The sequence below is a fragment of the Crocuta crocuta genome, unplaced genomic scaffold (genome assembly GCF_008692635.1).
Source record: "Crocuta crocuta isolate KB4526 unplaced genomic scaffold, BGI_CrCroc_1.0 scaffold102, whole genome shotgun sequence".
NCBI classification, from domain to species: Eukaryota; Metazoa; Chordata; class Mammalia; order Carnivora; family Hyaenidae; genus Crocuta; species Crocuta crocuta.
The window spans coordinates 1,029,136-1,043,134 of NW_027530019.1; the positions used below are offsets into that span (position 1 = coordinate 1,029,136).

General features: G+C 36.1%; 1 long non-coding RNA gene across 12 annotated transcripts in view; it reads right to left on the minus strand.

Moving 5' to 3' along the window:
* LOC144231822 (uncharacterized) overlaps positions 1–13,999 on the minus strand; it is a 117,943-nt gene that overhangs the window by 33,087 nt on the left and 70,857 nt on the right. For 9 of the 12 annotated variants that reach the window (XR_013335194.1, XR_013335198.1, XR_013335202.1 and 6 more), the window contains one exon: positions 5,089–5,275. The exons of 1 other annotated variant lie outside the window; for it this stretch is intronic. This is a non-coding gene — a long non-coding RNA (uncharacterized LOC144231822). Of the gene's footprint in view, positions 1–4,557; positions 4,659–5,088; positions 5,276–13,999 lie in introns of all 12 variants that reach the window. 2 more of the 12 variants (XR_013335196.1, XR_013335197.1) reach the window with 2 other exon arrangements.

The following is a 13,999-nucleotide window of genomic DNA, read 5'->3' on the forward strand; positions in this document are numbered from 1 at the left end:
GGGTCAGAGAGAGGGAGATACAGAACCTGAAGCAGGCTTAAGCTCTGAGCTAGCTGTCAGAACAGAGCCCGATGTGGGGCTCAAACCCATGAACCATGTGATCATGACCTGAGCTGAAGTTGGATGCTTAACCAACTGCGCCACCCAGGTGCCCCAATGAACTGTTTTCTAGGAGAGGAGAAAAATATCCTGATATTCAGGTAAAAATGAATAAGCTCATAAGGGAATCATTATGGATTCCTCTTTTTATAAAGCAATGTATGACATGGAGTAAAATAATGATTTTCTTCTACTCATGAAATATCTCCACAAAAAAACCCCCAAAATCATGAATGCTTATACCAGTGTATGAACAACTGTTTTTAGGTAGTTCATTACCTATGTGGTATCTTACCTGAGACTAACAACCTAGAAACAAGTGGCACCGGCCCCTTCACGATTACAAAGGTTTGTCGCCTCCATGTAGTGGTCCTCTGTGACTGTAGGAACCGCTGGTCACCCACTGCACTAAAAATTTATAATTTTCAAACCCCAAACTCTGACTGAAGATCTTTATCTTGGATCCAATATGGTGGACTAACAGTTACCTTTCTGTCCTTAAGATTATTCTTGTTATTAAATCTGGGTCTCAGTGAAGTCTCTATAGAAAATCTCACTTTTTATACATCCTTGAGTAATGGAATTGAGTCTATTATTCAGCATCTATCTTATTTTCATCTCTCCAGACTAGAGGGGTCATTTTTAGCTCTTTACGGTTTGGCCAGAAGCAAAATCAACCATCCTAACTGCCTATGGTCTTAACAAGAGAAGATATATGACTTTTTGTGGATAGGGCACTTTCCCAAGCAAGAATACCTTGTACATTAGGCAGAGAGAAGGACTCTACTGGGACAGCCTGCACACACTATGAGGTCTCCCTGAGCGCCCCTCTTCTGACCCCTGAAGCACAGTTAACAACATAAGCCCAGCATTCAGCCTCCAGTTCCAGGAAAGATAGCCCAGGGCTTAGATGAATCATTGTACCTATAGTTTTTTATTAATTCTTTTGTTATTAAGAACTGCCAGTCCAAATGCCCTCTAGCTGCATTTTTTGTGTGGAACAATACAATCATGTAATAAAATTTTTCTGCCCATTGCTACTGAAGTGAGATTGCATTGAAATGTCCTCCACCCTTCCCTGCCTACTGCAAATACAGTCAGGTGCTCAGTGGAGATTTCTGGGGATTAGAGAGCAGCAAGTTGGCCATTTTCTATTCAGAGATAGATTAATGTGATAGAGGTTTGTAGTATAACCTTGAACGAGGAAAAGACTGCACCTTAGCAAAAGACTGTAGGCATTATTATTTTACAGGAAATAGAATTTAAGTCATGTTAATGGGCAGGAAGGAAATCAATCCTCATAGTGGCAAGGTGTATTTATTCTCAGACACTTTAGAAAAAAACAACCACGATCCACAGAACCAATGCTCTGCCCCCATTCCACCCCAACCCTCCTTCAACGACTCATAACTTTCCCGTCTGCAGTTTTCTTCAGAAGAGAAAGCCATCAACTCTCAGTGGATGCCTTGAGGTTTTGGAATTACTAAGGAACTAGTTCTAAAGTGATTTTTGTTAATCCATAGAGAAGTAGGGGCACTGAGACAGGAAGGAACATAAGAGGGGCTTAGGTGATGAGAGCAACTGCATCAAAATTAAGCACTGTTAATATTTTACCCAGTAAGTAAAAATTATATTTTATTATAGTTTTAGTTTTCATTCCTAGTACTACTACAGATGACCATATTTTCTCATGTTTATTGTTCACTTTTCATTTGCAGTCTTCTGTAACTGCCCATTCATATCCTTGGGTTTCCAGCCCGATGTTAAATAATAGATAATGGTAAATGTCTTTTTTCCTAAATTTATAGGAAATTCCTCTAGTGTTTCTCAATGAGTATGATTTCTGCTGTTAACTACTGATTTAAAAAAAACTTTTAAAATTAAGCATATTTCCTCTGATTTACAAGTTACTAAAGATGCTCCTCAGAAATGGAAGTTAAACTTCACCTAAGGGCCTTTCTAGCATCTATCATATACTTTCTCTCCTTAACTATTGATGTAGTGGATTATTTCAATAGATTTCCAAATGCTGAGCCATCTTTGTAATCTGAAATACAGCACAGTGTTGTTTCAATATTGTGCTAGATTATTTTAGATGGCTATTACTAATATTTTTGTTTCTATGTTGACATAGGGGATAAGTCTGCAAATTTCTCTTTTTTGGTGCTCTCCTCCAACATTTTCGGAACTAGTAACATCCCATTTTCATAGTATGAATTACTAATTTGTATACTTTCATCTATGTTTTGCAATAGCTTTAATATCTCAATTTTTTGTGCCTTACAAGTTGAATTGGATTTGCTGACCAAATATCTGGATCTGATACCTATGGGTCAGGGCTGACAAGGGTAGAGAGCTCTTTGATTTATAGTTTCTAATTATTCTTTAGAGTTTCTTTAGTTATAGTTTCTAACTATTCTGGAGTAAAAATTGCTAATTTTCTTCAGGAAAGGTATTCATTTGAGCTATATTTTCAAATTTGTTGATATAAATGTATACTTAGTATTCATTTAAAATGGTTAAATTTCTTCATAATCTGAGTAAATACTTTCTCATCGTTGATGTTGCGTATTTGTGTTGTTTAGATTGTCTCTTTAAAGAAATAGCTCTGAAAAGAAAACAATAGCTCTGAAGATAAATATTTTCTTTTCCATTTCACTACTATTTGCTCTTATCTTCATTAATTCCATTATTCTTATTTCTTTAGTATTGCAACTTACCAGCCTTCTGAGGTAGAAGGTATAGCACATACATTTTGAATTGTTTTGCTTTCCAAAAATAGTTTTAATACCTTTTATTCTTAACTGCTATTTATTTATAAACATTAACTTACTGTTATAACTGTGATTTAATAACATCATAATTTCAAAGTACTAAATAGGAATAACTGAAAAGCTTTCATTACTTCCCTTGCTACCACATAGTTTTGGCTTGCCTCTTTAACTTGAGTGTTTAGAAGAATTTCTTTTAAAAATGCTTTCTTTGTGGTTATTTTACTGTCTTCCTTTACTTTGTTATTTTACCATCTTTTAGTCATTGATTTCTTGTTCTGTTGCTGTAGTTTCAGGATTTCCATGTTAGGGGATGTATTGACATTTTTTTCTTTTGGCCTAATATATAATCAATTTGTGTGTGTGTGTGTGAATGTTTTATAGTCAACTTAATTTTAAGTGGAGACAATTTTTAGCAATTTTCTATATTTACAATTCAAAAGAAATGAAACAGACACATAGAAATATAATTTTAGAAACAGATTTTCAAAGCTATACCAAGAAAAACATAGCCTGAGATTTAAAACAGATTTTGATAGATCATTAAATTATGGAGCTCAGCAGTCCCCAAATCTGAGCCTTCATCGTCCTTCCTACCTAAGTCACTGTTGGGGACTGAACAGTGACCCCCAAAATTCAAAAGTTGAAGTCCCAGTTCTTAGTACTTCAGACTGTAGCTCTATAAGGAGATGAGTCCTTTAAAGAGATGACTAAGTTAAATGAGTCTCTTAGAGTGGGGACCTAACCCAACAGGACTGGTGTCCTTACAGGAAGAGACACCAGGAGTGTATGCACATGAGAGGACATATTGAGAAGACGGTCATCTGCAAGGCCAGGAGAGTGGCCTCAGAAGCCTTGAGCTTGGACTTCCAGCTTAGAGAATTGGAAGATAACAGTTTCTGTTGTGTAAGCCACCCACTCTGTGATACTTTATTATGGTAGCCCTAGCAAACTGATACAACCATCCATAGGGCACAGTTCCCATATACCCTTTATAACTGAGACCAAATGCATTTGTTACTATCAGCCACACCTGCACCACTGCTTTTCTTAGGGTAAAGAAATACTTCTTAGTATTCATGTGTTTATCAAACATTAAAAAAAAAGGTCCAAAATAGATTTTACTCATTATGTAACTTGTCTGTTCCCAAAAGATATTAACACATTCCTTTATTTTGCTCATTCTTTTCTTTCTGTTTAAAGTTTATTAGCCCCACAGCTGAACAAACAGGTCACTAGCTTGTCCAAGGCTATGAATTCAAGTCTCCTAACTTTTGGTTCCACGTCACTTCCCACTCACAGAACTACTCATTTCAAAGACTTAAAGATTTGTCGAAAGAATTTACTTTTCTCTCCAACCCTACAAATATAATTTTATAAGCAAACAACTATCCTTCAAGCTTTTGTGAAAATGAACATTTCTGAAGCCCAGAGGTCTGATATCTTTTCATCTAAAAGGAAGCAGGATTACTTTAAAACAACACAATCTAGGAGGAGGGTATTTTTCAGGCATGTCTATACCTACAATTCTGAAAATGCTATTGGTTTATACAGCTAAATCCTCTTTTGGTGAAAAACAGAATTTCTTAGCTCTGAAACATTTAAAGACATACCCAAGGCAGAAAGAACATTGAAAGTTTAAAATTGAAATTCACTTGCTACAGGAACAGCTCGAGGCCTGTATTACCTTTAATATTCCTTTGACTGAAAGCCATTATATAATTTCACAATAAGTCTTTGCACTATAAATCACTGGAACTCATATTTAGTAGCTTTCCTTTGAAGGGACTGAAATGAGAATGGGATTGAGAAAGAGTGAACAAGAGAAAAGGCATTTGTTGTTTTTTCCTGTTTAACATAACTTTTATTATTTTTTACTTCTTCCAGGTCCATTCAAGATAATGCAAATAGGTAAAAAGGAAGAAGATGTCCATCTATAATCTTACCAGTCCCAGTAAAAACCAATACTGCTAATTCAATGTACATATATCCGATTTTATACAGACATAAATATTATTATTATTATTATTTTTTTATTATTACATAAATATTATTTTTAACTGCAATTGTTTGAATTGTATTGGTTGCATGTCCCTAGAAGAACGGTGGTAGGATTTGAGTGCTAGTCATTCACCTGAGTGAGGACATCAGGAAACACAGGCAGAAAGGCAGAAAAGTGAGACAGGGAAGACAAAGCAGCCAACAGAGGGTACATTACCTGGGAAGTCATCACTGTCAATTCCTGGATCTGATCCCAATAAGGAACTCTGGGAGTCAGTACGGAGCACTGTTCTCAAAGTCACCTCAGCAAAAGAGTGAATAACCTGGGCAGTTTGTACATGACCTCCATCAATTACTGGGCGAGCGCTCATCCAGGAGCATTATTCTTTAGCACTTCTGGCCTGCTAAGCACATGGACAAAGAAAACTCAGGCAAAGAGAAGCAGATGCTGGCAATGAAAAGTCAAGCAAGCATCCACTGAAATAGTGAGGGTGAAGGTATATGGCTGTGACACACACAGCATCTACCACAATTCACGTGTTGTATGGTAACCTGCGGCATTTACATATTAGACCTTGAATTTCTTATATGACATTAAATAGTCTGAGTATGATGTTAATTGTCATTCTTTTTGTCTGCACATTAGGCTATTGAGGCACTACATCAACCTCTGTTGACATCTGGGGTTTCCACGTTTCATTTTAATATACTGATTGTGACATTCTTATATTGAAATATTTTATGCAACTATAGACATATTATTATTATAAATAGATACACTTGAAATCACTGCTCCAGCTCCACAAGATATGCAAAATTTTATGGCTTTTGATTTGCCTGCAAAGTTGCTCTCTGGAAAGATTATATTAAATTACACATTAACAATGTGTTTTATTTCTATTGTTTTCTGCCCAATATTGACCAAAAGGGACAGGGCTGCCCCAAAGGGCCATCATGGTGATGGTGGGATGGGTATGCTCTAACCCAAGTGGGTGTAGAGGACAGAACATTCAATCAGATGACTTTCTCCAGCCTTAAGATCTAATATAATTTGCCTTTTAGGTCTTGGACTTGCTTGGAATCTGTTACCCCTTTCTTCTCCCCATTTCTACTTCTTGGAATAGGAATACCATCGTATTTTGGAAGCACATCACTTGTTTGGTTTCACAGGTTCAGTGAGAGGAGAATTTTGCCTTAGGAGCTGAATCTTGAATCTCACCCATATTTGCTTTAAATGACACTCAGATAAGGTTTTGGACTCTAACAGACTTTAGAGTTGATAAAAGAATGACTTAAAAGTGTTGGAGCTGTTGAGATGGAATGAATGTAATTTTCCTGGGAAAAGGACATGAATTTGAGAGGGTGGGTGCTATACAATGAATTGTGTCCCCACATACTGAAACACTGAGGGTGGGATCTTCAGGATGAGATTAGCACCCTTCTAAGAAGAGACTTAGAGAGCTTTCTGTCTCTTCCTCTACCATGTGTGGACACAGCAAGAAGGTAGCTGTCTTCATGCCAGCAAGAGAGCTCTCACCATCACCTTACTAGGTTGGCACTCTGATCCTGGACTTTCCAGCTTCCAGAACTTTTAGAAATCAGTTGTTTAGGCCACCCAGTCTATGGTATTTTGTTATGGCAACCTGAGCAGCCTATACATGCGGTTTAATTCCAGGTTTGAGATTTGATGCCTCCTAACTATGTACTGACAGGCACAGATATACCAGGTGAGAACAAAGTTGAAAGCACAAGATAGCAGAGCTGGTGGGATGTGGGGAGCAAGCGTAGGTGAACCCTGACTGATGCAAAGCAGGAGAGAGCACAGGCCAAGGCAGATATATTGCCCCCTTTTAACTCTCTTCCATGCACTGAGGTGGGATTCCTCCTTACAATCTTGTGGGAAGTACTGAATGTTAAGCAAACATGTCCACTGAGCAACCTATTAGGTCCATTCCATTCACTCTGCTCCTTGCTTCACTTCTTTTTCTTTATCTTCTTACCACACACACATGCCTGTATCTCTTCAGGCAGCAACACTTTGCTCCTCAGGCTCTCCTTTCTAAAGGATCAATGTTAACAAACATACTTCTTATTAAGATGCTACATTTTGATTGAAAAAAAAGTCCAAAAAACTTCCAGAAAACAAAACTATCATGTGTAAAACTACTGAATTGGGTCATTTTATGTCTGAGATGGCGATTCAGATACTATTATCTTTTTGAAAGGAAGCAATAAAGTTTTCAATCATACCTTTGAAAAAACCATGGGCTAATAATAATACACTTAATTAGATTTATATTCAAAACTATATTCAATTAATGTGAATTAATGCCGAAGTATAAATTTGATGAGAAGTCTCAACTATAGAGTTCTTGAGCATATTCATTTTGCTGTTTATCACGGACACAAATTTATTTTAAAAGAATTGAGCTGAATGTGCAAATAAGAGGAAATGGAGAAATTTATATATTATATAATAAAACAAGATTTAAAGTGATCTTTCTTTAAATAATGTAAAGTATTTCTATCTTACAGAGAGTGTTAAAATGTATTGGCAACATTAATTTTCACAAAGATAAATCTGTAGCCCTACATTTTTGTTCAGAAATCCCAACACAAACTGGATAAAAAGAATCTATTTCAGGAGCAAAGATTAAATCTAGGGATTGCTGTATTACAAAACTAATGTGAACATCTTTGAGGATCTAACCCAATCTTATGCTGTATTAATTAATAGGAGTACTTTGTCCAGATGATCCAAAAGAAATCATCAACTATTTTTCAGGAATGTTGTGACCAGCTCCCGAAGCTGGCATGAATCAAAACCCTGTGAAAATAGGGGCACCTGAGTGGCTCTCAGTTGGTTAAGCGTCCAACTTTGGCTCAGATCATGATCTCTCAATTTGTGGGTTTGAGCCCCGCATCTGGATCTATGCTGACAGCTCAGAGCCTGGAACCTGCTTCTTATTCTGTGTCTCCCTCCTTTCTGCCTCTTCCCTGCTTGCACTCTCTCTCTCCAAAATAAACAAACATTAAAAAAAAAACAAACACGGTGAAAATAGTCAATATATTTAGGAAAATTCAGCCTAAAAGATTAAGGTCAAAAAAATACATTATTTGAAGAGTGAATGGTTGAAAGGACTAACAACTATCTTCAAATAGTTGAAAGGTTATTATTAGAAAAAAGATACAGAGTTGCGGATTTCAGGTCATTCTAGGAGGGAAATTTCCAATGATGATGCCCAACAACAGAATGAGATAACTTATATGGCAATGACCTCTCCATGACTAGGAGTGTCAAGATGGAGGTTGGATGAGCATTTAATTCAGACATCATTATTCTGCATTGTGGGTGGCATGGTGGAACATGACTGCTATGGTTCCCTTCACTTTGAAGTTATCCGCTAGAGGATACCAAAACACCTTTTTTTAATTTTGAAATTTTGAAAATTTCAGGTCATTCAACCTATAAAATATCATTTAAATCATATCATCATGTGAATCTCACCTCAGTAAATTGTGTTTAAAAACAATAATTATAGGAGCACTTGGTTGGCTCAGGTGGTTAAGTGTCCAGCTTCAGCTCAGGTCTTAATCTCACAGTTTGTGAGTTTGAGCCTCACGTCAGGCTTGTGCTGACAGCTCAGAGCTGGGAGCCTGTTTCTGATTCTTTGTCTCCCTCTCTCTGGTCCTCCCCAGCTCATGCTCTGTCTCTCTCAAAAATAAATAAACATTAAAAAAATTTAAAAAAATTATAAAAAAAACCCACACGTTTTCAAAGCTTAAGACAACTATGTTATATAACTGAATAAAATTTGTTCTTATTTTAAATGTCATTGGTGACAAGGAATATTTAATATCCAGGAATAGAAGATGGACCATGCTGATATAACTAGCAGAACTGAAATTTGATTTAGGTAGGAGAAAATATATCTGAGGGTTTTTTTTTTTTGTTAAATCAAAGCTGGGGCTATTATTGTTAGGGTGGGAATTCCAAGGGGCAGCAAGGTAGCATAGGGCTTCTTCACCCTAAATCAGCAGAGAATGATAAAACCAAGGGAGTGTGCACAGCCCAAAACTTTTAGAGAAAACCTAGGTCTCCAGAGCCAGGGGAGGAATTAAAAGGATTATGCATTGGGAATACAACACAAACAGTTATCAGGAATGAGGTGTGGAGCCAAGAATCTGGACAGGAAGATAAAAAGAGGGTGTGGGTAATACCTAAAAAATATGTTTCCTTGATATCCATTTAGATAAAGTTTTCTGAACATGAGGTTAAAATTCATGGCATGAAAAATGAAAAATAAATATGAGAGAGAGAGAATTTGTTTTAGGAACTGTTCTCAAAGACTACTTCTGTATGAGATTATAACCATCTAACCATCTGTTTTGTTTTTTGTTTTTTTTCCTTTTGGGGGGAGGAGCTGTTTATATATCCTCTTTCCGAAATGCTGATAATTGTAAATAATTTCATTTTGATTTGTTTAACACTGTCATTGGCAATAGGAAATACTAACAAACCAAGGTCAATTTCTTCATTTGTTTTCCTTTTAATTTCACCAGTCTGTGAAATTTAAAATCTGGAAACAATTGGCTCAGACCATCCATTCATGCTTGCAATTTGATTTTGTGAGGCAAGCCAGGGTAATATGCTAAGTTTGATTTGGAAAAAAAAAAAAAAGTTTGAAAACAATTCATTTTGGCAAATGCACTCAATGACTATACACATTAATGCCTTCATACCACACAACTAATGTCTAAATATTCAAATTTTTTAAGTAACTCAAGATATTATAAAGACTATCTAGAGTTCTTCTTAATTTTTTCTCTTTATTAACAGCTTTGACGAATGCATGATAACTTTATTGTTCTGTAAGTAGTATGTGCTCATTTGCAAAATACAAATAAACAAAAAGGAAAATCAAAGTTAATAATATTTTATATTAAATTTGGCAGACTTCAAATATTAAACATTACCAACAGACATTTCTAAACACATATAAAAGCTTCTTATATTATTTCATTCAGTCTCAAATAAAATATATCTATGGCATAAAATTACAGTTTGAATCAAGAAACTATGACTGTACCCTGCTGGGTATTTATTCAAACCAATGTATCAATTCTTTTGAAGATTAAAATAAATCATGAATATGCACTCTATGCATATTTACACTTGTAGAATTTAAGAGGTAGTACATCGGACATTAGACCACAGACAAGCTTATTTTTCTGAGGCTGTTTCCAAATCTCATTATGAGAAGAAAAAAATGAGATAATGGATAACATACAACTCTGTTGTTTTTATCCCTGAAAATTTTATCAGTCATATCAAAATACTAAGATGAAATCAAGCATAATTTAATGTAATAATATTCTCAGGCAAATGATTCAAACTGCAAATCAGAATCTTATAGTGTTTTACTTACATTGCTATCTTTAACTTTCACTGTGGAAACATGCTATAAAACAGAGTTCGGATTGATAGAATAGTAGATAATATATTGTCTAGTCTCCTTTCTATATAAGAACTAATATTATAGATGTACATATCAAAAATGAAGAAATTAAACATGAAAATATGATATATAACTTTCATATAAACCATAAAAACAGCCATTTCTGCAAGAGCTAAGATAGAAACCCCAAAATAACATGTGTCATTTTCTTATATTAACATGTTCCAAATTAAGAAAGCAGCATGTTAAGTGTAAATCTTAATTTATGAACTGCCTTTGGGAATGAAATAAATTCTGGGTGACTAAGTGGTTTTAAAAATAACTTTGCATTCATTATTTAAAATAATGTGAAGAAAACCTTCACGCCACATACTTTCAGCCTGATAATATGTCACCCAAAAGAGCTGGTTTATCATGTAACATTTATATGCAATCATTTCATTTTTCATATGATTTTCCTCCTAATCCTCTGCCAAAATCTGAGGAAGAAATGGAACGGTTTCTCTGCACAGCTTTCCCCCAACAGACTGCCACTGCCAGCAGCAGTAGGTTAATAATAGATGCTCAGTGACAGAGTACTATTGGTGTTTGGCAGCACAGGGCCTGAGGTTAACACAAGAGGTCACTTAGGGTCATTCTGCTCAATAAATCTACAGTAATATTTTGCTAGATCTCTCTTCCATGGAGTTTGAAAAGTTTAATGTCTTCTCTCAGATCTCTGAAAATTCCCAGGAATTTTCCCAAATCTGATTCTGGGCTTCTACTCCTAATTTTAGCTCAGTTTCTACCTCTTGTATGCTATTTCTGTTCTGCCCAATGCTGATACAGATGTGGAAACCAACACTTTTCCTTAATTCTGCAAAATTTACTCAGTCATTTACTTTTGAGTCTCTCTTCTAAAGATTTGAGATACTAAAGGTGTTTATATCACAGAAACACAAGTAACATTCAATATTAGGGAGTCTTTTTTCTTAAATACCTCCTCCTTCCTTATCCTTTCCCTCTTCCTTCTCCTCCTTCTTATCACCAATTCCTGATTTTTAAAAATCTGTAACCTGGGCTCCAGCCTCCCAGCATGCTATGTTATCCTCCATTCTAGCTTCCATTTCCCCTCTTTTATATTATTTCCTGCCTTCTTTGATCTTTAAGCAAGTAAAATAGAAATAGCTCATTTTTTAATACAGATTAGTTCAAATTCCTCTTAACAACACTGCCCATGACAGTAACTATAAAAGCAACATCAAAGTAATTCATTTAGGACTCAAAAGGTGCTTCTCAGTTTAAAGTCTCCCATCTAAAATTCAAAATTACTTGGACTAATCAAACCTTAAGTTGCTATAATTCAAATATCCTCTGCTGCATGACCATGATGAGGAATAAATCATCTGGGCATGACTTCAGGCAAGCAGCTTCTATCAAATACACACATCTGAGGGAGCTGGAGGTATAAGCCACAGCACGGCATATACGCAGAAATCAAGGTTCGTGAGTCGGGATGTCCTTGGCATATGTGTTCATCTGAGTCAAATATTCTTGCTAAGCCACTGGGTTGTGGGGCAGGTCAGTTATTGAGATCATCTTTTAGAGTTCCAATTAGTTTTCTCACAATTTACACAGGTATATAATACTCTTTTTTCTATTTTACTATTAATTCCTCAGAAAAGCAGATAACTTTGTTTCCGCTTTCAATCACAGAGGAGAACCAGAAGAAAATATTTTAAACAAGTTAAAATAAAAGCCCAACATTGTATGCAAACCAAGTTGATGATAAATTATATTAAAAAGAAAGAATAAAGTTTTGAAACATAAAAAAATAAAAGTAGCTCCTACTATATATAAAAGAAAGAAAGAAAGAAAAAGAAAGAAAGAAAGAAAGAAAGAAAGAAAGAAAGAAAGAAAGAAAGAAAGAAAGAAAGAAAGGAAAAGAAAAGAAAAGAAAAGCCCAACATGATATAATTTGGTTGGGGGGGGCATAGTTGTGACTACAAAGAACAATCTAAGCTTCTACTTGAAGAAGTTAGTAAAAGAAGAACAAATTAAACCCAAGGTAATTAGAAGGAAAAAAATAAAGAACAGAAACCAATGGAATAGACACCAGAAATAAAATGGAGAAAAGCAATCTAAAAGGTGGTTAAAAACCTCTAACGAGAATGACCAAGAAAAAGAAATGAGGGGTGGGGTGTCCGGGTGCCTCAGTAGGTTAAACATGTGACTCCTGATTTCAGCTCAGGTCATGATCTCATGGTTTGTGAGTTTGACTCGTGCATTGGGCTCCGTGCTGACAGCGTGGAGCCTACTTATGATTCTTTCTCCTTCTCTCTCTCCCTCTCACAATAAATAAATAAACTTAAAGAAATGAAAAAGCAATGAGGGGTAAAGCAGGAGAGAGAGAAAGGGAGGGAGGGGGATAGAGACAAAGAGACACAGAGAGAGAGAAGGATATCAGGAGAGAGAACACCAATTACCATCAGGGATGAAATGAGAGAACATCACTGAAGGCTGTACAGACACAAGAGTGATAAATTATAAACAATTTTATGATCATTAATATGACAACTTAGATAAAATGTCATGTGCCCATCCTCAATCAATCACTTAAACCTTATGAAGTGCTTTGATTGGCCCAACTCTGGTTACGTTTACCTCTTTCACTGGAGGTTCAGATTCACTCAAACTACATGGGTTAGGAATGCAAGAGAGGTACTAAGTAGGTGAAGAAAACATATGTCTACTTCACCACATGGTTCATGTTTAACCATATTGTTTCATCCTTGCCATTTGCACCACTGAGTAGTCTCTGCCTTTAAGTCAATTTCTCTATACCTTCCATCAGGGAAAAATGTAGAATATGAGCCATTGAGATCCCTTGCCTAGTTCTTGCTCCATGATCTTTCTCTTTTTGCTAACCAGGGTCATTTGACATCTTCCATAGTCCTTGACACAAATGGACAACTGCTAAAAGTTAAAATCCTGCAAATCCAACTCTGCTCCAAATTATAGGATTAATCTTAAACTTGGTCACTGGAAAGTTAGGAAGTTAAAAATTTTCGCATGAAGTCTCTTCAGCTAATTGTTCCTTTTTCTACTTTGGGTCCAGTTACACCACATTCTTTGGGAATTTTCTTTGGTCCTAACATCATGGCCTCAATCTGTACTCAAGTCCCCATGAGCTAAGGCAACTGCTCTGCCTGTGTCATTCCAGTAGTACTATTCTCAATCCTCAGCTCTATAGTTGAGACCTACCCTATGAGATTGGATTTTCTGGAGCTAGCTCAAGTACTCACAGTCACTGAGGCTTGCTCGCCTATATAAGATGTTCTGAGATGTTTCTGACTCTCTTTCACAGTCTGTATATTATATATGATCAAGGCATAATTAAAGGCTCTTCCTAAAAGAACTTAGGGGCGCCTGGGTGGCTTAGTCGGTTAAGCGTCCGACTTTCGCTTGGGTCATGATCTCGCGGTTCGTGGGTTCGAGCCCCGCGTCGGGCTCTGTGCTGACTGCCAGCTCGGAGCCTGGAGCCTGTTTCAGTCTGTGACTCCCTCTCTCTCTGACCCTCCCCTGCTCACGCTGTCTCTCTCTCTCCTAGAAATAAATAAAAATATTAAAAAAAAAAAAATAAAAAAAAAAAGAAACAAAGAGATTTGATATATTAAAGAAAAGTCTCCA